The 25,443-nt window shown below is 40.0% G+C and overlaps 1 protein-coding gene across 31 annotated transcripts in view; it reads left to right on the top strand.

Moving 5' to 3' along the window:
* Window positions 1–25,443, top strand: part of EYA4 (EYA transcriptional coactivator and phosphatase 4) — a 341,780-nt gene that overhangs the window by 166,151 nt on the left and 150,186 nt on the right. For 2 of the 31 annotated variants that reach the window (XM_070073550.2, XM_089332665.1), the window contains exon 1: window positions 23,421–23,676. The exons of 27 other annotated variants lie outside the window; for them this stretch is intronic. The gene's annotated coding sequence lies outside the window, so the exon portion shown is untranslated. Of the gene's footprint in view, window positions 1–23,420; window positions 23,677–25,443 lie in introns of those variants that run through there. 2 more of the 31 variants (XM_070073547.2, XR_016233730.1) reach the window with 2 other exon arrangements.

The raw sequence follows: 25,443 nt of genomic DNA, 5'->3' as shown, positions 1-25,443 counted from the left end.
AATTTTGGCATGTAAGTGTGGTTGTAATTCTGTAATGTGTGTGTGCTTGTGTTTGTGTGGTATGAAATAACATTTCCTCAGTTTTATTAAGGGGTTAATTCTGAAATAAGTGAAGGTTATTCACCATTCCCCCCAATCAATGATTCCAGATAAAAATTAAAGAAGTCTCAACTCAAAGTCTGCCTTGTTTATAAATATTCACTTAATATTTATTAGCAAAAGGAAAAATGTCCGCATATAGTTTATTCTGTAGTCTCAAGGGAATTCCAGCCTTCAGTATGTCCTTTTAAAAAAATATTTGTCATTTTACTTGAAAAACAGAGACAGAGGGGCAAAGAGGGAAGAGGAAGAGTAGGGAAGAAGCGAGGGGAGGGAAGGAAAGAGATTGAGATTCCATTCAATGTTTCACTTTCAGATGCCCACAGTAGCCAAGGCTGGACCAGAACCAAGCCAGGAATCAGAAACTCCCTCCATGTCTCCCATGTGGATGGCAAAGACCCAATTTTTTGGCCATTATATACTGCCTCCCAGGATGCATTAGTAGTAAGCTGGATTGGAAGCAGGGCAGCAAGGACTTGAACTGGAACTCTGATACGGAATACAAGTGTCCCAAGTGGCTACTTAATCTGCTATACCACAAGGCTTGTCCCTGTGACCTTTCAGATACTGTGATCACCATATGTGAAAGATGTCATGGAGATGAATGTCATAAATCCAAAGACAGGATTATCTCATCTGATGGCTGCCATTATGCAATCAGAATCTTCAGTAGTTTAGGGGTTGGTATTTTGACATAGCACAATATCACTGCCTGTGATGTGTCCTGGAGGCTCCACTTCCCATCCAGCTTCCTGCTGTTGGCCTGAATGAAGCTCCTAGCTCCTGGTTTGGCCTGGCTCCCAGCCCTGGAACCAGTGGATGGAGATTTCTCTTACTTTCAAATAAATAAATAAATAAATCGTTAAAAAAAAAAAAAAAAAGAGTCAGCCAAACTCATCATCTCAAAAGAAAAAGTTGCAACTTTTTAAATTTTTTTCCCTTTTTTTTTTAACTTTTATTTAATGAATATAAATTTCCAAAGTACGATTTATGGATTACAATGGCTTCCCCCCCATACCGTCCCTCCCACCCACAACCCTCCCCTTTCCCACTCCCTCTCCCCTTCCATTCACATCAAGATTCATTTTCGATTATCTTAATATACAGAAGATCAGCTTAGTATACATTAAGTAAGGATTTCAACAGTTTGCTCCCACACAGAAACATAAAGTGAAAAATAATAGATGATTTTTTTTAAATGATGATGAAATCAGATCAGACCTATTGTCATGTTTAATCCCAGTGAGAGTCAAGTTGGGAGTTGATAATTTCTTTCTTTTTTTTTTTTTTTAACAGAGGATCAGTTTAGTATGCATTAAGTAAAGATTTCAACAGTTTGCACCCCCATAGAAACACAAAGTGAAATATATTGTTTGAGTACTCGTTATAGCATTAAATCTCAATGCACAGCACATTAAGGACAGAGATCCTACATGAGGAGTAAGTACACAGTGACTCCTGTTGTTGACTTTACCAATTGACACTCCTGTCTATGGCATCAGTAATCTCCCTATGCTCCAGTCATGAGTTTCCAAGGCTATGGAAGCCCTCTGAGTTCTCCGATTCTTATCTTGTTTAGACAAGGTCATAGTCAAAGTGGAGGTTCTCTCCTCCCTTCAGAGAAAGGTACCTCCTTCTTTGAAGACCTGTTCTTTCCACTGAGATCTCACTCACAGAGATCTTTTGCCAGAGTGTCTTGGCTTTCCATGCCTGAAATACTCTCATGGGCTTTTCAGCCAGATCCGAATGCCTTTAGGGCTGATTCTGAGGCCAGAGCGCTATTTAGGACATCTGCCATTCTATGAGTCTGCTGAGTATCTCACTTCCAATGTTGGATCACTCTCCCCTTTATTTATTCTATCGGTTAGTGTTAGCAGGTACTAGACTTGTTTATGTGCTCCCTTTGACTCTTAGTCCTTTCATTATGATCAATTGTGAACTGAAATTGATCACTTGGACTAGTGAGATGGCATTGGTACATGCCACCTTGATGGGATTAAATTGGGGTCCCCTGGTATGTTTCTAACTCTACTGTTTGGGGCAAGTCAGCTTGAGCATGTCCCAAATTATATATCTCTTCCCTCTCTTATTCCTACTCTTATGTTTAACAGGGATCACATTTCAGTTAATTTTCAACACTTAAGAATAACTGTGTGATAATTACAGAATTAAACCAGTCATATTAAGTAGAACAGACAAAAAAACTACTAAGAGGGATAATGTATTAAGTTGTTCATTAACAGTCAGGGCTATGCTGATCAAGTCACCGTTTCTCATAGTGTCCATTTCACTTCAGGAGGTTTCCTTTTTGGTGTTCAGTCAGTTGTCACCGATCAGGGAGAACATATGGTATTTGTCCCTTTGGGACTGGCTTATTTCACTCAGCATGATGTGTTCCAGATTCCTCCATTTTGTTGCAAATGTCTGGATTTCGTTGTTTCTTACTGCGGTATAGTATTCTAAAGAATACATGTCCCATAATTTCTTTATCCAGTCTATCGTTGATGGGCATTTAGGTCGGTTCCAGGTCTTAGCTATTGTGAATTGAGCTGCAATAAACATTAGGGTGCAGACCGCTTTTTTGTTTGCCAATTTAAATTCCTTTGGGTAAATTCCAAGGAGTGGGATGGATGGGTCGAACGGTAGGGTTATCTTCAGGTTTCTGAGGAATCTCCAGACTGACTTCCATAGTGGCTTAACCAGTTTGCATTCCCACCAACAGTAGGTTAGTGTCCCTTTTTCCCCACATCCTCGCCAGCATCTGTTGTTGGTAGATTTCTGAATGTGAGCCATTCTAACCGGGGTGAGGCGAAACCGCAACTTTTTAAATTTTTATACTCAGTTAATGCAAGAATGGTGAACATTGCTAAAATATTGTAGTGAGCATGTATTTTTGAATAAATTTAATTTTATTTGTGTATGCTCTTCCCACCATTATAATGCTATTTGGGAGGCCACTGTTCTCATCAGTGAAATTCAATTTCTGATCTTAATAAGTATTCTGATTTTAAAGAAAGTTATTTGTTGATGGAAGATCAGATACCATCAAACTTTTCATAATACCTCAAAGAATGTGGACTTCCTGATGTAAATGCCCACCTAAAATGCTTATAATGTTAAATTACAGCTTGATCTAAGTAAATTATAAGGGGTAATACTCTGTATATGCCACAGTATTTTAAGAAAAGTGTGATTATGCTTATAGCATATATATCAGTAAATTAAGGTCAAGGTTTTATGTATGTGTTAGAAATTCTAACTTACAGATTCTGTGACAAAATGTCAACCAGATTCTGACTTCATATACCTAGGAATTCTAGAGAGGTGAAGTTGCAATCTTTGACTACCAGGAGACTGAACATATCACCAATCATAATAATAATGAATATTATTGTTGTTATTGTTGAAAGTCAGAGTAGTGATAGATAGTTTTTTTGAAAGTCGCGTCAATAATGATATCTGTAATAGCAGAAGAAGATGAAGACTGACTCATTTCCCCAGAATGTTTCCTCTGCGCTATGTGCTTTTGGTTGTCACCTCATTCAATCATCATAATGTTATTTTATCTCATTTCTTTCTGATGAAGAATTCCACAAAATTGAGATATGATTTATTTCCACTGCCTTATATTGCTTCCCTTCCTTTTCTGTCAAGTCTTTTATAAGTATGTCCAAGAAAATTTTAAAATGCATTCCTGTGAGAACTTTTGGGACAAGAATAGTTTATAGGGAAAAAAGGAGTAGAGTTCTTCAGTTTATTTAACATTGTGCCAGGAAAAAAAAAAATGAAACTTGAAAACTGCATTTGTTTATGAAGGCATTCAACTTTTGTGTGAATAAAAGGCTCATGTCCACTGAAAATAGATTGAGGTGTAGAGTCTGGCTTTTTCCTTTTTCATGTGAAAGGTTGTAGGAAATATTAAAAATAGGGCCTTTCAGTAGAACCTAGAATCTTCACAGCTTCTCGATAAGACTAACGGCACAGCTTTTAGACAGGACAACAAATTACTGTCTGAGAGTACAAACATCCTAATAAAAGTTCAGATAAATGGTCTGGTAATATAGTCCTTATTAATTACAGCTTCCTGGGGATGGATCCAGGTCTCATGCTTCATTATGATGGCTTGTCTTTGGACATTGCTATGTAAATACCATTCATAAGGTCTCTGAAAAGCTCCCTATCATTATTTATGTTCAAAGGTTAAGCTTCTTATATTGAAAAATATTTTATACTGTCTGCTTCAAGAATTCAGGATCTAGAATGTAAAATACAATAAAAGACATGCTTTTGGTACAAATATGTTTTTCAGTAGTGTTCTGGTTTACAGTTACATGTTGTCTTACAAGCAGTCACTTGGGCTGCCGAACCAAGATATCATAGACTGGATAGCTTAAAGTCATTTCTCACTGGTCTGGAGAGTGGGAAGTTCAAGATCAAGGTGCTATCACGGATAGTTTTGAGTAAGGGCTTGTTTTCTGGCTTGTAGATGGGATTGTCTTCTCCCTGGTGAAATGAGAAAGAGAGAGAGAAGGGAAGGAGAGGGAACACGGATGTGCACCTGTGAACGTAAATTCTCTGGTGTGTCTAATGATAGAGACTGCTTCAACCATGAGGACCCCACTCTCGTTACCTCATCTCCCCCTAGTAGCTTCTCAATGACCTCATCTCCCGTTATTCCTTAGTTGTGGGGTAGGGCTTCAACATATGAATTTTGGGGGTTTAGGGACACAAAATTCCAGTATGTGTACTTACCATCCACATTTACCTGCTTTTCCCTCAAATGGAATAATACATGTAAGTTATTAAATTTATATTAAGATTACTAATGACTTATCTACTATCTAGTACCACTCAAAGTGACAAAACATTATTCAGTATGTTTTAAAGAGAGAGAAAATGCAGTGAGTCTTTTAAATGCAATTTATATCTTACTGTAGCATCATAAATTACTCACTGAAAAATAAGATAAAACTCAGTAACATATACCTAACTAGTAATCGCTAAGTTACCATAGATATCTATTATAACTAATGCCTGGTGGAGTATGTTAGAAAATCTTTAGGAATGGCGCCACTGCTCACTAGGCTAATCCTCCGCCTGCGGCACTGATACTCCGGGTTCTAGTCCCAGTTGGGGCGCTGGTTTTGTCCCGGTTGCTCCTCTTCCAGTCCAGCTCTCTGCTGTGGCCAGGGAGTGCAGTGGAGGATGGCCCAAGTGCTTGGGCCCTGCACCTGCATGGGAGACCAGGAGGAAGCACCTGGCTCCTGATTTCGGATTGGCGTAGCGTGCTGGCCGTAGCGGCCATTTGGGGGGTGAACCAACGGAAAAAAAGAAGACCTTTCTCTCTGTCTCTCTCTCTCTCACTGACTAACTCTGCCTGTCAAAAAAAAAAAAATCTTTAGAAAATTCCTACTTTCAGAGCTAATAATTAGATTCTGGAAATTCTCAGTCAAGCTCAGTTCATTTAAAGCATGAATTGAAGCTCAAATTTCCATTTGCATTCATCATTCATGGTAAACTTGGTTAAGAATTGTTATATATATTTAAAGGTGAACCACTGATTTTTCTTGCACTCATGTATTTACCATTAGAATATATGTAATGGTTCGTATTTGTTACTCTCATGAAAGTTTCCTTCAGTTTTTTTTTCCTTTTTAATTAAGCCAAGCCTTACTAAACTGTGGTAGTCATATTTTAAGAGATTATTTTCTATTATAGAAAGTCAGCAAAAAAATAACTGGTATTCTGTTCCCATATATATTTGACCACCTCCATTTGTTAGCAAAGAAAAGGATAGACTTTTGTGTGGGACTCATAATATCTATTCTGCAAAATATACAAATGTTGTTAAAGTAGCAAAGTGAATTTTAGGGAGGTAAACTTTTTCCACTATAGTTAAATTATGATAGATGATCTAATTGAAAAATCATCTCTTTCTTTTTTTTTAAGGTTTATTTATTTATTTGAAAGGCAGGGCTACAGAGAGGCAGAGACAAAAAGAGAGGCCTTCCATCCTCCCCAACTGGCATCATTCCCCAAATGGCAGCAATGGCCTGAGTTGGGCTGATCTGAAGCCAGGAGCTAGGAGCTTCTTCTGGGTTTCCCATGCAAGTGCAGGAGCCCAAGGAGTTGGGCCATCTTGTACTATTTTCCTAGGCCATCATCAGGGAGCTGGATCAAAGTAGAGCAGCCAGGATTCGAACTGGTGCCCATATGGGATACCAGCGCTGCAGGTGGCAGCTTCACCTGCTATGCCACAGCGCTGGCCCTCAAACATAGTTTCTGAACTGAAAAAATTATTCACAGAAACATCCTAAAATATTTTTCCATTCTCACATTATCCATTTCAGAACTCGACATAAATCCAATATGATTTCCAGGGCAGGTCAAAATAGCCACACTGTTTTACAGCAGTTTTCACAGTCTCAGAACCTATTATTCAGAAACAGCCCTCTTCTTATTAATACTTATTTCTTTGAAGAGATATTCACACAAGGGATGGGCATTCTTTGCTAATGTTTTGTTTGTTTTGAGTTGTGTGAGAATACGGAGATCTTTTTCAGTTTTGTCTGTGCCTACATTATTTGTAAAAATTTTTTTAAAAATTGTGGCAGAGGCCGGCGCCGTGGCTCAATAGGCTAATCCTCCACCTTGCGGCGCCGGCACACCGGGTTCTAGTCCCGGTCGGGGCGCCGGATTCTGTCCCGGTTGCCCCTCTTCCAGGCCAGCTCTCTGCTATGGCCAGGGAGTGCAGTGGAGGATGGCCCAGGTGCTTGGGCCCTGCACCCCATGGGAGACCAGGAAAAGCACCTGGATCCTGGCTCCTGCCATCGGATCAGCGCGGTGCGCCGGCTGCAGCGGCGGCCATTGGAGGGTGAACCAACGGCAAAAGGAAGACCTTTCTCTCTCTGTCTCTCTCTCTGTCCACTCTGCCTGTCAAAAAAAAAAAAAAAAAAAATTGTGGCAGAAAGAGATGGAGAGACAGAGTGAGAGTGAGAGGGAGGGAGAGAGAGACAGAGAATTTCCATCTACTGGTTCACTCCAAAAGGCCATAACACCCAGGTGTGGACCAGGCCCAAGCCAGGAGCCAGGAACTCCATCCTGGCTGGGTCTCAGGGGCCAAAGTACTTGTGCTGTCTTTCAGTAACTTCTCAGGCACATTCGCAGGGACCTGGATCTGAAGCAGAGCATCTGGCTGTCATGCGCCAGCCAAACTATCACACTAATATGGGATGTGGACATTGTAAGTGGTGGCTTAAGTTGCTGTGCCACAATGCTGGTCCTGGGGGCAATAATGTCATATTATAGTGGTATTTACTGTCATTTTGGGAGAAACAATTTTACATAATATTCAAGTCACATTGATGTAGTTTGACTAATTTATGTTTTATATTAAACACTTACGTATTGAGGAAAATAATTGTATCATCCAAACACATACTCATTTTGTAGGCTTTGTTTACCTTAGATATTGTTGTCTCTTGGTGCCATACATTTTCATTTCAATGTGATTTGAATTAAAACAAGATTTAAAGGTAAACAAGCCTTGAAGTGAACACCACTGATAAGTTCATAGCTGCTGTTGACTGCCTGCTGGTTTTATTGGGGTGTATGTTTTCACAGCAAAACACACTGTTCTGAAACGAATGTGGTAGGAAGAAACCAAAATGTTGTTACTCAGCTCTCTGATCAAATCCTTATTTTTCAGGCAGAGGTAGTGGAATGGACTTGAGTGGATGGGGCTTTTGTCTGAGGACCTGAATTTGAATCTGAACTATTGAATATTGTTTTGATGGCCTTGATGAAGTCGCTAAATAAGTGAATTTTTATGACCATTTTCAGTGAAATTGATTAATAACTATCTCACATGATCAAATGAGAAAATGAGTAAGTGAAGTTGTAGGAATATGCATTTAAGTAGTCATACTTCTGTATGAAACTCACCGCAGAAAGAAATCATCAGTTCTAGTTGGGATATTCTCGTATGCTAGGCTTTATCTGTTTATACAGCAAACAGTTTTTTTCTAGTTGGAACATTTTGATTAAACATTTAAAATATATATCTCACATATATCTGCTTTGTAAAATGCTTATTTATTGTTTTTTTGTCAAAGTAGTCTCTGACTAATTAAATTAGGATTTTTTTAACTTTTATTTCATAAATATAAATTTCCAATGTACAACTTTTGGATTATAGCAGCTTTTCCCCCCATATTACTTTACATTTACATATCCTTTCATTCAATCACTAACAAAAACAAGTTAAGTGATACTATGCACCAGTTATTCTGCCAAGCTCTGTACATAAGCTGATGGGGAAACAGACATAGGTCCAGTTTTCAGAGTGTATGAGCTAGCAGTAAGATAGACTTTAGATAGGTCAGAAACCAAATGAATGACAGATGCATTGTGCTAAGAGCTAAGAAGAGAAATATAAGGATGTTATGAGAAGGATTGGGGGAAAATACCTTAGTTAGACCAGTCAGGAGAGGTTTCTCTGTGAAAGCAAAATGCAAGCTGACATCGGAGGGGAGTACGAGGCCACCAATCTCACAGAATGTAGGCAAGGGCATCCTGGGCACTGGAGAGGTGATGAGATGCCTTGATAGGAAAAAGGGCCCTTTTTGTTTCCATGAAACTAACAGAAATCCAAGGTGACTGGAATACAGGAGATATGGAAAAGACTCATATGCCGTAGTATGTGGAGTCCTGCGCAGTTTATAAAGTCCGGGCACTGAGGGTTAAGGAGACTGACTTGCTCAAGGTCACCTTGCCAGTAGGTGAGATCATAACCGCAGTCACTCACACCTAGTCCTGGGCTCCTTCTGCTGTGAAAATCTCTTGGCTGAACATTTTCATACTTTGTCCAGGGCCATCATTATGCAATCAGTTAATGAACTGAAACTCAAATGGACAGTTGGGGTGTGGAAGACCAAATGCCCTTACATAAAGATCTTTTGGATTCTTATGTCCGAATCTGTTTTCTTGCCTTTCAAGGTGCTCTGTCACTGATGTCAGCTGTTCCCTTGTCTGTTTTTAGGAGCTTAAGACATGGAAATTGGCATATTTTGATTTTAGGCTAAATCACCTTTTAATAAGAGCCCAGTAAACCCTCCAATTAATATAGTCTGTGAACTTAGGTGTGCAAACTTTGAGACTTCTTCTGGTCAAAAGTAAGGTTTGTTTTGCATTTATTTATCTTTTTCTGTTAGGTAAAACTGTCAGATCAATATTAGTATCATAAGGCATTACTGATGTTTGGGGGTAAGCCTCTGTGTCTCTGAATATGTTTTCCATTGGTCAGGTAGTGTTGTAATACTGTTTGTAATTTTTAAAATTAATTTAACTTAGAAAATATGTACCCATTAAATGACACACATTCCGGTGGGTGGGATATTTATGTCAAGTACTTGATGTCAGAAACCACTCTCAGACTATTACCCTAAACTCTGAATCCATTATGAATAATCAAAGGAGTTCGATAGAAGGGGCAGTGCAGGTGTTCATAAAGCCAGCTTGGAGAGCGGTGCTTGCATCCAAAGCTTAAATCATGCTTACCATTTCTTTGTCTTTACTGAACAACTGCTATCAGGCTTCTGTCCCCAGAACCAGAGGATAGAGGAGGAAAAGGGTGTGCGTGTTGAGGGCAGGCTACATCTGAAGAAGGTGGTCCAGGAAGAGTTTATTTAACCTTCAGAGACCCCTCTGTCTCTGAATAATCACAAGGGAAGGCTGTAATACCCGATTCTCACAGGAAAGCTTTATTTTGAGTACTGAAAGAAAACTTTCCATGTGTCTCACATCTCTGCATGTTTGGTGAGTGAAGACATCAACTGCCTTTTTGTTGTTAGGAAATTTGTGAAAAACCTTTTAAGAAAGTGATAGAGCCTCTCTCACACAAAGGGCACATATACTTGCTGTCCAGTATAATAAAGAAAATGTCCTTTGCGAAACCTCCTGAAGTGAAATGGACACTATGAGAAAGGGTGACTTGATCAGCATAGCCCTGACTGCTAATGGACAACTTAATACATTATCCCTCATAGTATTTTTTTTTGTCTGTTCTACTTAATATGACTGGTTTAATTCTGTAATTATCACACAGTTATTCTTAAGTGTTGAAATTTAACTGAAATGTGATCCCTGTTAAACATAAGAGTGGGAATAAGAGAGGGAAGAGATGTATAATTTGGGGCATGCTCAGGCTGACTTGCCCCAATTGGTAGAGTTGGAAACATACCAGGGGATTCCAATTCAATCCCATCAAGGTGGCATGTGCCAATGCCATCTCACTATTCCAAGTGATCAATTTCAGTTCACAATTGGTCATAATGAAAGGACTAAGAGTCAAAGGGAGCACATAAACAAGTCTAGTATCTGCTAACACCAACCGATAGAATAAATAAAGGGGAGAGTGATCCAACATGGGAAGTGAGACACTCAGCAGACTCATAGAATGGCGGATGTCCTAAATAGCACTCTGGCCTCAGAATCAGCCCTAAAGGCACTCGGATCTGGCTGAAAAGCCCATGAGAGTATTTCAGGCATGGAAAGCCAAGACACTCTGGCAAAAAGATCTCTGTGAGTGAGATCCCAGTGGAAAGAACAGGTCTTCAAAGAGGGAGGTGCCTTTCTCTGAAGGGAGGAGAGAACCTCCACTTTGACTATGACTGTGTCTAAACAAGATAAGAGTCGGAGAACTCAAGGGGCTTCCATAGCCTTGGAAACTCATAACTGGTGCATGGGGAGATTACTGATGCCATAAACAGGAGTGTCAATTTGTAAAGTCAACAGCAGGAGTCACTGTGCACTTACTCCTCATGTAGGATCTCTGTCCTTAACGTGCTGTACACTGAGGCTTAATGCTATAACGAGTACTCAAACAGTATATTTCACTTTGTGTTTCTATGGGGGTGCAAACGATTGAAATCTTTACTTAATGTACACTAAACTGATCTTCTGTAAAAAAAAAAAAAAAAAAAAAAGAAATTATCAATTCCCAACTTGACTCTCACTGGGATTAAACATGACAATAGGTCTGATCTGATTTCATCATCATTTAAAAAAAATCATCTATTATTTTTCACTTTATGTTTCTGTGTGGGAGCAAACTGTTGAAATACTTACTTAAGGTATACTAAGCTGATCTTCTGTATATTAAGATAATCGAAAATGAATCTTGATGTGAATGAAAGGGGAGAGGGAGTGGGAAAGGGGAGGGTTGTGGGTGGGAGGGACGGTATGGGGGGGGAAGCCATTGTAACACATGAGTCGTACTTTGGAAATTTATATTCATTAAATAAAAGATAAAAATAAATAAATAAATAAATAAAAAAGAAAATGTCCTTTGCAATGAAGAGCAGGCATGTTTACTATTCATTAGAAAGCATTGGAGCTCATGATTGTGTTGCTCAATGCACCTCATTGCATCTATAGACACCATGCCACCATGTGAGAACTGAAACTTGTGGAACAGTCACAAGAAAATGCTACTATTCTGGCTTCCATTACTGTTATAAGAAAATGTGTATTCTTATGCATTCTTGCAGCATCCATGGAATTGTGGCAGGCTGACTTTTTAGCTTATGAATAAGGTACTCAGATCCTTCAGTTCTTGGCAGTGATGAGGAAAAGATGCTAATAAAGACATGACTTTCTGGAAGAGAAGTAGAGAGAACCTCACTGGCCAAATAATGAGACTTGAGGGAAATTCATGGGCATCATTAGCGAACATGTTACCAAATTGTTTGGTCAAGAAGGAAATAAATGTCTCTCCGTTTTATTACATTAATGGGAAGAACTGGAGAAATGGCTGCAATCCAGATAGGTCCAAAGTGAGCTGTATGAAGGCATCCTGGCTGTTCTTATGTTGTTAATCTTGTTCTAGCTATGGGAAGTTCACTGACAATAGTTAGCTATAGATTTACTCATTGTGATAAGTAGTACAAAGAGACATCCTGGTCTAGAGGATATTCTGACACTCTCCAAACAGTATTCATGATTTTGTATTTTGTACCCTGAGCATGAAAGGAGGGAAATTTGCAACCACAGTGGGTAGAAATCAAGCAAATATCTGTAATTTTGATATGATCCCTGAGAAAATGAAATATGCAGTGTATAATTCTGTTATGGAAATATTCACCTTGGAGTTTTGCTCATAGGTGGGACATTTTAAGGCTTAATCCCTCTTGCATTTTATTACGCAAGCCTGAGACCCATTAGGAGAGCTGAGCAAAAGGTCTCAGAGTTTCTTGCAGTCAGTCAGAGCTGTCATATGGAGCACAGAACACTTGGGAAGATCTTGAGACAGGAGAACCCCCATGAAAACCATAGGTCAAGTATTTATTCACATTGAAACTTTTGCTACCCTGAATTGAAATCGGACATGACCCCCTAAATTTTACACACAAATGTGACCCTTTAAAATTATCCAGAAGTGTTATCTGGGGTGCCATGTATGCTACCAGAATTTGGGGTGCCATACGATTTCACCATATGCTTACTAATAAATCCCCAATATTAGTAAGCCCAAGAGGGTTCTTGCCTAATATTTAGAGAAGAATTCTAAATACTGGCACAGATAAACGAGGCAGCATGGTACGTTTTAAGCTTTTATTTAGTACAAGAGGTAGCTAGGAAAGTGAGGGTTTAGTTCAGGTTGGAGAGAGGGGAAAGTCTGGAAACTAGGGTAGCGTCCATACCACTCAGAGAGCAGGCCAAAAGCCATGTGCAACAAGCACCTTTAACTGCTATTCATTTTAAGCTTTTAGCTTTTATTTAGTGAGAAAGATGCATAGGAGAGTGAGAGCTTTATTGAGAGGTAAATCTGGGTTCATACCAAGCACCAGGAACCAGCCATATGGATCAGCATCTAAGCCAGGAAGCCTAGAGCACATGGCTGGAAGGCCATGCACCCTGGAGGTGCAGAGCTACAGAAAGCCCCCTACTGACAAGAGGCCAGGGAAGAAGAGAAGGGGCCAGACACATCACGTCCTAGGCTTTTAACCCACCTCCAAAGGGGAGTGGTTAATTAACCTGATTGGCTGGTTGGCACCCAGGTGTGGCCAGGTAGGGGGATGAGGTCACACAGGGGCGTGGCAAAGGTATCAGGTAGGGCGGGAAGTCACACAGGGGCATGGTGAAGGTGTGGTCTTCCAGTTTCACATCTAATCAATTTTAGCCTGTATGCCTGCCTACTTCTTTAGGGGTTGATAATGCTGATAAATGTGACTTATTAGACAATGAGAAACTGAGCTCTGGAATCTAGACAGATTTTTACAGTCATCCCACAGTCTTGCAAAACTCTCACAGCTGTTATATTGAAACATACAGAACTTAAAGAAGTTGTCATGTTAGCAAATGCCCTCAATTAAACCAGACTCCTTAAAGAAAATTACTACTGTACAAATAAAATACGAGTCAACCAAATACAGCAAACACCATAGCCATAGCCAGAAAGTGGGCATGGCTGCAAAGTGTAGGGGTTCCCCAGGCTGAAACAGATGCTGTCAGTAATGATGATCCTGTTGCCAAATATAGAAGCTTGCATGGATTGAAACCATTAGAAGTTCATTTGGTTGAGCCCTGAGCTGGCTGCCAATGAAAACCGAAAGTCAGTACACCTTGTTTACTAACACAGAGCTGTCCTCACCCCCAGTCCCTTGATCCCTCCTTTCCCCATTGTTACAAAGTCAGCTTCTTTAGGGAGAAAGATATTTAGGAGTGGAACTGATTTCTTGCTATCCCGAAGGATGACTAAACTTTTCATGCACCAATTTGTGTATGCCAATGAACTCTGAGAAAAGGAGAGGCTTAAAACTTTCATGGTGCTTTTATTTTGTTTTAATTTTTTTTTAGATTTATTTATTTATTTATTTATCTGAAAGTCAGAGTTACACAGAGAGAGGAGAGGCAGAGAGAGAGAGGGGTCTTCCATCCATTGGTTCACTCCCCAGTTGGATGCAATGGCTGGAGCTGTGCCTATATGAGCCAGGAGCTTCCTCCGGATCTCCCATGTGGGAACAGGGGCCCAAGGACTTGAGCCATCTTCAGCTGCTTTCCCAAGCCATAGCAGAGAGCTAGATCGGAAGAGAAGCAGCCGGGACTAGAACCAGTGTCCATGTGGGATGCCGGCACTTCAGGCCAGGGCGTTAACCTGCTGCTCCACAGCGCTGGCCCCATCATGATGCTTTTAGATACAAGTACCCAATTCTCTCCATCCTGCCCACCAGATGGAGGGAGGGAATGCCTGGATTCAGCTCAGGTGGCTCAAGCAGTGTTTGCAATAGGGAAAGGAAGTTAACAGACATTGTTAACTTAACTCATTGTTAATGGGTGGGGCCCATTGAGCCAGTTCAGTGTAGTATTCACTACTGCTGTCAGACTCACAGCTGAATTTTGCATGATTGTTCTATGTTTGCTTACTAGGCCCTCAGATTCTCCCGATCAGGAAGAGCTTCATAGAGAGAAGTACTGGTACTGTTGGGGTCCCACAGCCCTGATGACTTTTTAGGATCTTTGGCTCTCTGAAGATTTTTCTTTTTTTTTTTTTAATAATATAATTTTCCACTTGTAAAATCTTTCTTCATTTTATTTTTGGAAAAGCTGAGAGACAGAGAAAGAGAGAGGGAGAGAGAGAGATCTCCTCCTTTGATTCCATCTCCAGATGCCAACAACAGCCAAGCTTGAGCTAGGCTGAAGCTAGAAGCCAGCAGCTTGATCTGGGTCCCAACCACTTGGACTATTACCTGCCACCTCCCAGGATGCTCATTAGCAGGAAGCTGGAATTGGGAGCTTGGCCAAGTCTTGAACCCAGGCACTCTGATGTGGGAAGTGGGTGTCACAAGTAGCATTGTAACTGCTGTGCTCAAGCCCAGCAAATAATTTTTCTAATTTGAACCTCTGGCAAAAGGAGGCAGCCTCCACATGGAGATAACCCCAGGGATTCCAGCCTCATCACACCCCTGGCATGGATATCAGGTGCATTCCTTTGAAACAGGCTCCTGTCGAACTGAATGCCAGGCCCATGGAGGTCATGTAAGTCTTTAGTCTGCTATTCCCACATTGGAGTTGGCCAACTAATACTTAGTAATAAGATGGAAATGGGCCCAGCAAATCAAGTTGTCAAATGAAGTGGTGCATTCATTAATGCAGCCAGCCTGACACCAGCAGTATCTTAAATTCACATGAAAAAAAAAAATGGCACCTATGATCATCCCCCATTCTGCTACCTGATTTCACAGGAGTGCTCTAGATGCCTGGGCCTGGTCTACTTATCAGTTGTTGGCTATCTTACCTAATGATGTCCACCAAGCTGCTGTGGGTATTTAGCGTCCCCATCAGCTCTTCAGAACTAAAATAGACATTGTCTCTGTGGTTAGTGTTCAATCTTCATAGTTCTGGCTAATATACCTCTTAATGAAACAATGTATTTTCATTTCTCTTGGAGTGTTGCTTTTGACTTAATTGTTTGTTCTGCTACATAAAAAGCTACCAACTGGCAGATTAAAAGTATCACTCTGGGATTGCAAGTTGTGGAAGTGGTTGAACAATCAGAATCATTCATAGATTATGAAAGCCTGTTCTCTAATGAGAACCAACTGGAATCAAACTCTGGATCTGCTTGCACCTGCAGCTTGACCACTGCTTTGTCATCATGCTGGGCATATCGTGCAGCAGGGTCACAGGCTGGATTCTAAGTCAAGGACACTGAGTTCCTGATGTCTAGGTGATGGCATGGCAGCTTTGTCTCCTGCCAACAGTGGACTAGTTTGTCTTGATGAGACACATCAGATGTCCAGGGGTCACCCTTGTCCATTCCTGAAAGAGGGACTGAATTGGAACCCCTCTTGGGATTGTCAGTAGCACGCCGCTGCTATAAGACATTTTCAGGTCCAGTTAGCCAACTCCATACCATGCTATTGTGGCCCTTGAAACTAATTTATGTAAGTCTTAAGATGGGGCATCTTGTATCAAAGAAGAAAGGGCTAAGAGCTAAGGTGTTTGATGGCCCTTCCTTGTTCCTTACTGTTCATAGGCATTTTATATTGCTGAGTGTTGAAACAGGCTTCTTAAAATCAACTCAAAAGATTTAAAACTCTTCTACCCTGACCACCTCCTGGTCTACACACATTAGTAAGACAATTTGGTTAGTGAATAAAACTGGTTCCAGTTTCGAGTCATCTTCATTTTGGCTTCTTTCTTGGTTATACTCAGGATGAAAGGGGTAGGAAGGTCTATAAAATCATTTGGAAATTAGAGATATCATCTGGATCACTTATAGACATAATGGTTTTTTTTTTTTTCTTTTCCCTAATAGCTACCCCAGGGAACCTGATTTGGTAATACACTCTGTGGGTGGCAGCTTGCCCAAGAGGGGGAAAAGCAATTCAAGCTTATTTTGGTTCAGCCACTTGAATTTTATTGTTGGATTGAAGCATCTGGATCATAATGATATTGGTCACATGGTTAAATAAACAGCTCACCAGGTTCCCCTTCAGTGAATCAGTCAGATCAATGCTGGGTAATGTCTGGGTTTCTAAAGTTTTATGAAATTGACCTAGTTCCTTTTACTCCTGGTCTTTCTGGAGCGAGAGGTCTGTGTGTGAATAGTGAATAGTTAAGAGAAATGGCGAAGTTGTACATATCAGAAAGTGAAGCATGGTTTTGTGGTGACAGGGAGCAACAACTTTAAGTGCCTATGAATAGGAAACTGTACACCTGAGAAGTGCAGGTGTTGAAGGGACATGATTGATTTTCCATCCCTCAAAGCCACTCCTAGAGCCTTTACCTGGAAGGAAAATGTCCTGTTTTAGCTCTCCCAAGCTCTAAAAAGCACTGTTAATTCAACTAAATGCTGGCTGTGCCACCCCCATTCCAAGCACTTTTGACTTGAATTGAACATCATTTCCCTTAAACGAACCACACAATCTATCCACAACACCATGAGGTGGCTCAGATCCTTTACCTTCCATACAAAGAAGTCCACAAACACCTCCAAATGTCTTCCTAATTTTTCCCATAATTGTCTTTCATTCTTTCTATGGTGCAAATAAATGCTACTGGTTAGTATTGAAGATAACCTGGACAGATTGAACTGACTGGCCCTGAAAACATGTACTAGTCTCAATTCCTAGCAATGAATTGGAAATCTTAATCCCTACCCACTGTTCTATAAGCCATATTGGAGGTACCATCCATCTGTGCCTACCCAACTGATGTCAGTCCCACTTATGGGATTCTAACATTATAAACAGTACTTTATGGGACTCTACGTGCATACCTGGTATTGTATTTGTTTGGAAAACTTTCATATTAATGATGTCTTGAGATATTTGAGTGTTTAAGGATTGTAAATCAGAGTCTTGAGACAAATATGAAGCTCTGTCCAAAATGAAGCTACCGTTGGTCATTCAGAGGAGCTTCATGGAGGGGTAACTGACTCATTAATAATTCATGCCCTGTGGGTTGTTATCCCACAGTTAGAAAATGTGATACAGAATTAATTCCTGATTTTAGCTGAAGTGATCATTAAAACCATCTTGGCCACAAAATGTACTTGGATGAGGCTCAAGTCAACCATCAGGTTGATTACAGATGACAGAATTGCACTAGACTTCCTTTTGTGGGGCATGTTGGTATCTGCAACTGCTAATATATTCTCTTATACCTGGATTAGTAACTCAGACTAGGTAGAAAGGCAATATAAAAATTCAGGATAAAGCTACCTGGGTCTCTAAGGTTGACTTGGATGGTTTATGAGATTTGTTCAGCTGACTTCATGTGGTAACCTATAGGGCATGACCAAGGTCAGTTCTACAAATTTGACTAATCCTGCTATTTGGAGTCCTGCCCTGGAATGCAAAGCAGAGGAAACGTTATCAGATTGGCTAGTTTGAATAATTTCCATGTGCTTTGGGCCATAGAGGTGGTCCTTAAGTGCCCTAGGTGATTTAGGGCATGAGAAATAGGACTTAGTGTGTGAGAAGTTGGTAAAGGACAGACACCCTTGGGGGTATCCTCTCTGGATTGGTTAGTTTGCAGACTCCAGGGCAAACCTCTTTAGTACCTCTAAGAAATGATTAGCCCTGGGAAGGGCAGCCTGTCCTCAGTGAGTCCATAAATGTCAGAGCATCAGAATGTAGAAAATATGAAGACACAATTAATAGATTTGACCCTGTGATAAATAGGTGACAAATAGATAAATACAAACTCCAGAAAACACAGTAAAAGTGGGGAGTCTGCCTGGAGCAATTACTGTTGTAATCCAAATAGGAAATGACAATGGTTTTCCCTGGAGGGGATGACTAGGGAGATGGAGAGAAGTGAACAGAATTGAGATATTTTGAAGTTTTCGCCAATTACATTTGATGGAAGATTTAGAATAGAGTTTGAAGGAAGAGAGGACTCAGTGACTCTGGCTTCTGGCTTTATTAATATAGAGCACAGTGAACAGTAAAGATAGGATTAGGGTGGAGAAGTTGTAAAGACCCTGCAGGCTACATCAATACTTGATATGGTTGTATAAATATTCATATAGAGATATAGATCAGGCAGGAGATAGGAAAGAACGGCTCTCAGATAGTGGTAAGAATTTGAGAATCTATAGTATAGAGATTGTATTTAAAGCATAGGACTGGATAAATTGCCTGGGGAGGAAATACAGAATTTGAATTTGAATTTGAATCATGCATTCACCTGCTTGACCTGCTTCACTCCATTAAATAACCTATGTGGTCCCCAATTGTACCAGAGTTTGTCAACCTTAATAGAAACAGATGGAAGAAACTTAAACAAATAGCAAGTGTAATTACTGCATTGATTTCATATGGTATTGGCTAGACAATGATGTGGTCATGATTTACTAAATATTTATTTAAAAATAGGCTTTCTTAGTTTTTTTTAAATGTAATATTCTACTGTAGATACTATGTTCAGTAGCCTGGCTAAGGTAACTGGTATAGTTTGTAGACAGTACAAAAGAGGACACCATGGGGGTTGGCATTGTGGCCCAGGGGGCTAAGCTGTTGTCTGCAGTGCTAGCATCTCATATGGGCGCCAGTTCAAGTCCCAGCTGCTCCACTTCTGATCTAGCTCCCTGCTAATGTGCCTGGGAATGTACTGGAAGATGGCCCAAGTTCTTGGACCCCTGCATCCAGGTGGGAGACCTGGAAGAAGTTCCTGGCTCCTGGTCTAGCTCTTGCTGTTGTGACCATTTAGAAAGTGAACCAGCAGATGAAAGTTCTTTCTGTCTTTCCTTCTCTCTCTGTAATTCTGATTTTCAAGTAAAATAAATAAATCTTTAAAAAAAGAGAGAGAGAGAACACCATGGCGATGGGAAGGCAAAGAAGAGCAGGCATTCCCAAACACCCTGCTTGTGCTAAAGTTAAGGGGAATGCGGGAGGTGAGTAGCCAAGGGGAATATAAAGGGTGTACCTCATGAAACTGCAGTAACAGATTTGTTTTCTTTATTTACCAAAAAAAAAAAAAAAAAAAAAAAATGTGGCAAGACTTTTTCTAAAGCTAACAGATGTTGTTGTTGATTAAACTTAATCTCATTTTGCATATTACTTTGAAGGCTGTTCAGGCATTCAGCAAATGCCAATGTAGCACCAGCAATGTGCAAGTCAGTGCTATTTAATGTATCTGCTGTCAGCAGTTCCTAATAGCATCACTTTTATCAGAATGTGGGGCAGGCCCTCAATGAGGGCACTTAAATCATTGAAAGGTGAAATCAAAAGGGCTGTACAGTTTTTGGAGGTCAGGGTACCATTTTCAACATTTTGAAACATAAAGGAAACCAAACATTTTCCCATAATAGGACTCTGCAGGCTTTTAAAAACACCTCGTTCCTTTGATTTGGCTAATTTATTAATTCATTTGTACCTACAGTAAGTTATAATAACTGGCAGTTTTGATTGGCAGTTATACGCTTGATTTTAAATATACTAGTGGAAACAGTTAATGTTAAATGAAATCGTTTGGTAGGAGCAGTATTCTAAAGTAGTGGTTCATGTTGAAAAATACAAATACTATACCATTGACCCTCTGAGATGGAAGCCTCCCTTTCACAGTTGGAGAAACCAACATGAGGGAAGAATGATTTACATGTTTGTTTTAGATCACAACATGGTATGTTGGAATCAGGAGGGCATCCCCATGGTCTCTGGTCACAAAATGTATTGAAAATCATCTATGTAATTTTCTTACTGAGTTAAAACAGTAAAAAGTAAAGGTATGCCTTTTACTTTTATGTTCCTAAGAACACTTTGATGGTCTGGCATAAACTACAAGAAAGACTGTATTTCTTAGAAAAATTGTAATTATTTGTACTCATTAAGAATTTGAACTGCCAATGATGTTTGTTTATCTTCACATTTACATTGACAGTTACTCTCTGCTTGTTGTTTCCACATCCTCCTTCCCCTGCCTGGAAATTGGGAAAGAAAATTCGAATCCAGACAGCCTTCATTAGGGCATGAACAATTTATTTTGTCCTCCTCAGAATTCTGGACATGGTTCATTGGGTCTCTATTATAACAGGAACAGAGATGTATTTTGCTTCAATGAATGTTTCTGGAACTCATAAGCATTTAGAAAATATTGAATGAGTAATAGTCCCTTAAGAAAGCAGCCATTTCCAAACATATTCTGTTGAACTTAAGAAGTCTGATTTATACCACGATATTCAGGAAGCTCTGTTTGAGAAGATCTGGCTACAAAAACATTACTTTTAGTGGCCCTAGCCCTACTAAGAACAAAGAACTGTCCAAATAGGATTGTTGCATTCTAAAATAATCAAGGGAATGGGCATTGTGGTGCAGTGAGTTAAGCATCCTATATTGGAGTGCCAGTTCAAGTCCTGGCTACTCCACTTCCGATCCAGCTTTTTACTAATAGACTTCGGAAGACAGTAGATAATAGCCCAAGTACTTGGATTTCTGCCACCCATGTAGGGGACCTGGATAGAGTTCCATGCTCCTGGTGTGGGGAGCAACTGGGAGCAACTCGGACTAGACTAAGTTACTGGAATTAAGACTTATTCTATGCATCTGCTCTCCCACAATATGGCGCTGGGAGAGGAGCAAACAGCTTCTACCCAGCTGCCTTTCACCAACTTGACAAGCTGCAGGAGCTGCTCCTGATTGGAGGAGAGCAGCGTACTCGGCGTGTGGGTAGCAGAGTTGGGATTGGTGGAAGAGGACTATAAAGGAGGAGAGAGACAACATGCACCAGGAACATCTAAGGGGAACATCTATCTGAAGGAACACCTGTGCAGCCCCCGAGAGAGCCGGCCGGCAGTGTGCCGCTCCCCTGCGGAAATGGGGAAAAGTGGCTAGAGGGAACCGCCCTTCCACAGAGGTGGAAGGGTCGGTAGCCAACCCGGGAAGAACCAGCAGCAAACCCGGGGAGGGCCGAGCAGATGAAAGAACAGCGCAGGGTCCTGTGTCGTTCCTCCACGAAGACGGGGAGTGACACCTGGCTTTGGCCAGGCTGAACCATGGGTATTGTGGGTATTTGAGAAGTGGACAAGTAGATGAAAGATCTCTCTGTCTCCCTTTGCCTTTCAAATAAACAAATAAATCTTTTTTAAAAATAAAATAATTGAAGGTCAGTTTGGATGCCACTTGGTGCACTCTGGATTTGAGTTCTGGCTTCACTCCCAATTCCAGCTCCCTACTAATGACCCTGAGAGGCAGCAGGTGATGGCTCAAGAATTTGGGTGCTTGCCACCCACATGGGAGACCTGAATGGAGTTCCCAGGTCCTGGCTTTGGCCTAGCCGAACCCTGGCTGTTGCAGGCATTTTCGGAGTGAACCAGCAGATGGGCTGTTTCCCTTTCTGTCCCTCTCAAATAAAATGAAAACAAACTTACAATACATAAATCAATGGGCTCATTTTATAGACTTCAGTAGAGTCAGACAGTTTTCTGTCGTTTTAGCCTTGTACTGAAATTTAAATTTGTTTAAATTTATATAAAAAGTCTTTGTTATATATATAAAAAAAAAAACCTTTGTATTCAAACCTGGGCTGAACCTGTGCTGGAGGTGAAAGGCTCCTGCTTATCCAGTTTCACAGCAGTCGATTCTAGTGGGGAGAGAGCGCCGTCTGCAGTTCCTAAGCAACTGGGGTTTCTGTGGTACTGCCTAAACTTGACATAGGAAATGACTTTTCACTCAGTTGCTCCCTTGAAAATGAATTTGGCTTAAAAAATAATTGTGTTACAAATTACTTAGAGGAGGTATTTGCTCTTAGCCTGTAGGTCACTATATCATTTGGGGCCAAACTGTAAAGATCAAGAACAACGAAAGGAAAAGAAATAATCCCAGAATTGTATAAACAAGTTGGAGGCAGTAATTCCCATAATGCATGTAAGTGTTACATTGAAATACTGAATGAAGACCTTGGGAGATGAATTCAGACTTTCTTTGGAGACAAGTGAGACATGTTTTAAAGAAATGAGAGGTGAAAGTTGCATGATGTTGTTTTCGCTAAATAAAGCCTTTTTATAAGCTTTTGGGAAAAAAAAAAAAAAAAACTAGCGTTAGGCCAGATAATAGACTTATTTGTGTTACCTTTAAGATTTGAGTTTAGCTGTTGTACCTTTTTATTCACAAGAATTTAGCATACCCCTACTCTTCTTTGTAAATGTGAAAATGCATTATTTTAGAGAACGTGTTATATCAGAAGATAATCTCTGTGTGTGCATTTCTGACTGCTTCCAACCCTTCCCCTACCTCAAGTGAAAATATATTTAAAATGAATTAAATGAGACTACAATTATCTTCTAATTTTGTGGACATGAAAGTGTGCTTACAGGGACAAGAAAGTTTTGTACTTCTTGAGAGAAGTCATAATGAAAGTGAAATCTTAGCTTGTCTTGTCCCTCATCCAAAAAAAAAAAAAAAAAAAAAACACCACCAAATAAACAAAAAAAAATTCTGGTTGGAGTATCTCAAAGAGGGTCATCCTTGTTGATATTAACTTGCCATGAAGTACTCAGAAATGTTCGGCTTTATAAGAAATTTAAAGTAAAATTTGCTTTTTGGAAATTCAATTCAGCAATTTAACTCTTTGAGTAGTCAAACGAGTAGGTTGTGACTGTGTCGGCGTGGCAGCAGGTTGACAGGATCTAGCAGTCAGTAGATGTGATTTCAATAAAAGCACCTCGGGACAAATGCTCTACACTACATCCCAGGGAAAGCCAGGGGGCTGCTGATGAGGGTGACCTCGGACCGCGAGTCATCTTACTATAAACAGAAGGGCGTGGAAAGCCATTGGTCAGAGCCAGGAGTGTTTACTATCCAGGTCTCCTCCTAGTTAACCTACATAACCACACAACTCCTGGAGCTCAGAGGTTCAGGCCAGAGCTAGGTGTTTTTTAAGGTTACCTGGATGTTGGTTAGAGACCGAATCTCTCAGAACATTTTGTAATCCACAAACCAGGTTTCATTCTACTGACTGATACTGCAGACTGGAATTTATTGGCTGTGGAACCTCACACACCCACACACAAAACTTACTTCCCAATACAACTGGAATTCATTTCAGTTTTTTTTTTAATTGACTTTGAATGAGGTAAGTTTGCATTTAGCTTTTGAATGGAGCATTATCATTATTATGTTAAATGGGTGGTCATATGTTTAAATAGAGACAGTTGTATCTCAGAGAAAGATATTTCTCTAGTTAAAATGACTTGTTTAGATTTTTGGCAGTTTTAGATGGAGAACAATAGAAGAAATATGTACATAGAAATTGAACAAGTAGATAAAGAAAATTCAGAATCTGCCCATGCTTAAGTCTTAAAGAAATATTGTCCTTGTTTTCTTCATAAAAATGCACTGTTCTAATTCCATTATATTAATGCTAAGAGAAATGCAGGTAACAAGATAATTGATAATTAATAGATTACATTTCACTACAAACTATTAAGGAGCAATTTTCTCCTAATAGATATTTGCTACTGGATTTTAAAACTAATACCAGTCAAATTAAGGGTTTTTTTTTTTTCCCTTGGTAATTTGTTTTGAAATGTTATGTTAAGTTTGATTTTTTCAGTTTGAAATGTGGGCATATCAATGATAAGTGTTTCGTATTTTTAAGAGAACAAGTATTACCCTTCACGTAGGGGGATTGATTTCTTTCTAGAACAATTATAGTAGATCAAGTTTAACTTCTTTAAAAAGTTCTGAATTTTGAGGTGCCTTCCACCTCATTTGTGTGTGCACTTGACCATGTACTTTGATTCAGACCTTGACTGAGAAGCATTGGCATATTTGGTTGAAATGGATTAAGTGTATCATTGTATTCTGGAGTCTCAAGTGAAAACTGTTGTTTTGCTGCATGAGGGGACAGAGATGTGAGTGAATTTTCACAATAGTAACACCGTCTTAAAGAGTAGTTTCTTTCAACACAAGGGAAGTAAGGTTAGCTATGTCGGTATTATTCTTCTTGTGAGGAAAAAAAAAAAAAACAATTCAGGAGGAGAAAATATCCCCTTCTAAGTATCTGTGAAAACTGATTTACTGCCAGAGTTAGAATGTTTAGGGAACCTGTTTCAGGAAAGGGAGGATAAATCATCCGAGCCAATAAGTTTTCCCGTTCGGTTTCCAGGGTCGCCTGAGCGTCAGTCAGCATTATCCAGTTTCCTGCTGCTTTTCTTAGCTGCAGTGACCATTCACTGAAGCGCCGTGCAATTGATCAATGATGTCGCACCACCTAATTTTGCTTTTTGTCTGTTTTCTAACCAAAAGTTCAGTTTTCAAAAATGACGCAAAAGAATGCAAATTCCCACAGCTATACTCATGCAGTGCTTTAGGTTTTAACTTCTTATGCAGGAGGTGGAGGGAGAAAGCAGCCAGGCTTTTATCTCCACTTTCTCTCTTTCCTTATCCAATTTCTTTATAAATGAGTGCGGTTAGAATTTTCAGAGTTGTGTGCTCTGACTTTGTGAGGTCGTTCCCAGCCACCCTGCTGAAGAAAGGTGGTTGTGTGCGTCCAAGGGCAGCCACACATTTTCCTATAGGGAAATTGTGTAAGCCAATGTTAAAGGTGATGCAGCTGTTGAAGAAATACAAAAGCCAGATGACTTCATAAGTGTGCACTGAGGAAACCGGGCTCCATTGTCCTTAGAACAAGCTCTCCAGAAAGCCATTTTAATTGAGGTCAAAGAGGAAAAATTGAAAGTATATCTCAATTATTTATTAGGTTTACCAAGAATGAGACATTCGCTACAGATAGGCCTAATCTACAATCCTTTACTCTTTAACCCTTGAGTTCTCTTGTTGGGTGCATTATTTTCTATGGAGAATGACAAGAACCCTCAGAGGATAGACAGATATATAG

The sequence above is a fragment of the Oryctolagus cuniculus genome, chromosome 5 (assembly GCF_051225735.1).
Source record: "Oryctolagus cuniculus isolate XC-2025 breed Fujian yellow rabbit chromosome 5, ASM5122573v1, whole genome shotgun sequence".
NCBI classification, from domain to species: domain Eukaryota; kingdom Metazoa; phylum Chordata; class Mammalia; order Lagomorpha; family Leporidae; genus Oryctolagus; species Oryctolagus cuniculus.
Note: the sequence above shows the minus strand (reverse complement) of the source record. Positions and strands in the feature narration are given on the sequence as shown.